We start from the raw sequence: 3,678 nt of genomic DNA on the forward strand, positions 1-3,678 counted from the left end.
AACCTTGGGATTGCCTGTTCTTCCCACATTTATTCACTCAACAAACGTTTTCTTACTGTATTGTTCACTGGTCACTGATGATACAGCAGTAAACAAAACAGAAAAGAAATCCCACCTTCAGGGGCCTCACATTCGGATGGAGGGAGATAGGCGATTAGAGCACAGGCAACCCTCAGCGATGTTGTGGGTTGGGTTCCAGGCCACCACAATAAAGTGAATATCGCGATAAAGCGACTATCACACTAAAGAAAGTCACATACATTTTTCAGTTTCCCAGTGCATCTACAAGTTATGTTTACACTGTGCTGTAGTCTATTATGTGCTCAATAATATTGTGTCTAAAAAGCAATCTACATGCCTTAATTTAAAAATACTTTATTGCTGAAAGAGCTAAGGGTCATCTGAGCCTTCGGGGAGCTGTAATCTTTTTGCTGGTGGAGGGTCTCACCTTGATGTTGACGGCTGCTGACTGATCAGGGCGGTGGCTGCTGAGGTTTGGGATGGCTGTGGCAATTCTTAAATTAAGAAAACCGTGAAATTTGCCGCACTGATCGACTCTTTCACAAAAGATTTCTCTGCAGCGTGTGATGCCGTTTGACAGCATTTTATCCTCAGCAGATCTTCTTTCAAAGTTGGAGTCAGTCCTCTCAAACCCTGCCGCTGCTTTATCAACTGCGTTTTTGTAATATTCTAAATCCTTTGTTGTCGTTTCAACAGTGTTCACAGCGTGTTCACCAGCGGCGGTTCCATCTCCAGAAACAACTTTCTTTGCTCATCCATAGGAAGCCACTCTTCATTCACTGAAGTTTTATTATGAGATTTCAGCAATTCAGCCACATCTTCAGGCTCCACTTTTAATTCTAGTTCTCTTGCTATTTCCACCACATCTGCAGCTCCTTCTACCACTGAAGCCTTGAACCTCTCAAGTTATAACGAGGGCTGGAATTAACCTCTGCCAAACTCCTATTAATGTTGCTACTTTGACCTCCTTTCATGAATCATGAATGTTCTTAATGGCATCTAGACTGGCGAGTCCTTTCCAGGAGGTTTTCAATTTATTTTGCTCAGATCCATCAGAGGAATCACTATCTATGGCAGCTATAGCCTTATGAAATAGATTTCTTAAATAATAAAACTTGAAGGTCAAAATGACTCCTTGATCTATAGGCTACAGAATGGATGTTGTGTTAGCAGGCATGAACATTCATCTCCTTGTACATCTCCATCAGAGCTCTCGGGTGACCAGGTGCTTTGTCAACGAGCAATATTATTTTGAAAGGAATCTTGTTTTTCTGAGCAGTAGGTCTCAACAGTGGGCTTAAAATATTCAGTAAACTGTGCTGTAAACAGATGTGCTGTCATCCGGGCTTTGTTGTTCCATTTATAGAGCACAGGCAGAGTAGATTTAGCATAATTCTTAAGGGCCCTAGGATTTTTGGAAAGGCAAATGATCATTGGCTTCAACTTAAAGTCACCAGCTGTGTTAGCCCCTAACAAGAAAGTCAGCTTGTCCTTTGAAGCTTTGAGACCAGGCACTGACTTCTCCCCTCTAGCTATGAAAGTCTTAGATGGCATCTTCTAATAGAAGGCTATTCATCTACCTTGAAAGTCTGTTGTTTAGTGTGGCCACCTTCATCAATGATCTTAGCTAGATCTTCTGGATAACTTGCTACATGCAGCTTCTCCATCAGCACTTGCTGCTTCATCTTGCACTTTTATGTTATGGGGACAGCTTCTTTCCTTGAACCTCATGAACCAACCTCTGCTAGCTTCAAACTTTTCTTCTGCAACTTCCTTGCCTCTCTCAGCCTTCATAGAATTGGAGAGAGTTCAGGCCTTGCTCTGAATTAGGTTTTGGCTTAAGCGAGTGTTGTGGCTGGTTTGATCTTCTGTCCAGATCACTAAAATTTTCTCCATATCAGCAATGAGGCTGTTTAGCTTTCTTATCATTTGTGTGTTCACTGGAGTAATACTTTTAATTTCCTTTAAGAACTTTTCTTTGCAGTCACAACTTGATTAACTAGCTGGCACAAGAAGCCTAGCTTTTGGCCTATCTCTGCTTTCAACATATTTTCCTCACTAAGCTTAATCATTTCTAGTTTTTAATTTAAGTGAGAGGCCCATGCCTGTAGCCCCAGCTACTTGGGAGGCCAAAGTGGGAGGATTGCTTGAGCCCAGGAATTTGAGGCTGCAGTGAGCTCTGATTATCCCCCTGTACTCAAGCCTGGGCAATAGAGCAAGATCCCATCTCTGAAAATAAATAAAAATAAATACAGTGAGAGATGTGTGACTCTTCCTTTCACTTGAACACTTAGAGGCCAATACAGGATTATTAATTGGCCTAATTTCAGTATTTTTGCGTCTCAGGGAATAGGGAGGCCCAAGGAGGGGGAGAGAGATGGGGAAATGGCCAGTTGGTGGAGCAGTCAGAACACACACATTTATCGATTAAGTTTGCCATCTCATATGGGTGCGGTTCATGGTGCCCCAAAATGATTACAATAGTAACATCAAAGATCAGTGATCACAGATAACCATAACAGATATAATAATAATGAAAAATTTGAAATATTGCAAGAACTACCAAAATGCGACACAAGAGACACGAGGTGAACACATGTTGTTGGAAAAATGTCGCTGACGGACTTGCTCAGTGCAGGTTTGCCACAATCGTTTGATTTGTGAAAAACACAGTATCCGTGAAGTGCAACAAAGCAAAGCCCAATAAAATGAGGTATGCCTGTAGAAATAAGTAAAATGCATAAAGAAAAGTATGAAAAAAGTTGATAATTGCTATGGAGAAAAATAAAGCAGAAAAAAGGAATAGCAAGTGCTGGGTGGTTAATTTTAAGTTGGGTGGTCAGGGCAGGGAGGCATTATTGAGAAGATGACATCTGAGCAAAGACCAGAAGAGCCTTGCTTGTATCTCAGGGGAAGAGCATTCTAAGTACATAAGGGACAGCAAATACAAGATCCCAGAGGCATGGAAGGGTCGCACAGGTGACGGAGTTGCTGAGACACCAAAGAGGTATTGGTGAAGCAACTTCGTGGAAGCCACTACTGCTCCTGGGCTACAGAGACAAAAGGAAGAAGTGGTGTTTTGGGAACCCAGGGATGGGGGTCACCCAGCAGAAGCTGCAACCACAGTGGGCTTGTGGGCCAGGAGCTGGAGCCGGGGAGGAGATGTGGCTGGAGATACTGCAAGGCGTAGAAATACAGCAAGTCACGAATCAGCAAATCACATGATCCCTCCATGGTTTACAACAACAAGCCCTTGGTCATATGACTTGCTTTGGCCAAGGGCATGTCAATGGCCAGAGCACAGGATTAAAAATGTTTGTGCTCTTTGGCTTGGTCTCTTGAGCTCCTGGGATTGCCACGCTGGCTCAAGGAGAACGTGGAGCAGTCTGTGAGCGAGAAGACAAAGGCTTGTTGTTGTAAACCATGGGGTGTTCATGTGATTTGCTGATTTGTGATTTGCTTTTCTCCTGCTCCCTCCCGCCAATCCCCTGCCAGCACCTCCTGTTGGCTAAACCTGGCTAGCAGCTAGATGATGCCTACAGGAGCAGCCCCCTGAGATACAGAGCAGGGCAGGGGAGAGGAGAACTGGATTTGCAAATGGACCTTCCAACAATGAGATACCTCTGCACACTCACTGGAATGGCTAAAATGAAAAAG

This window comes from Propithecus coquereli, unplaced genomic scaffold (assembly GCF_000956105.1).
Source record: "Propithecus coquereli isolate 6110/MARCELLA unplaced genomic scaffold, Pcoq_1.0 Scaffold158, whole genome shotgun sequence".
Classification (NCBI taxonomy): Eukaryota; Metazoa; Chordata; class Mammalia; order Primates; family Indriidae; genus Propithecus; species Propithecus coquereli.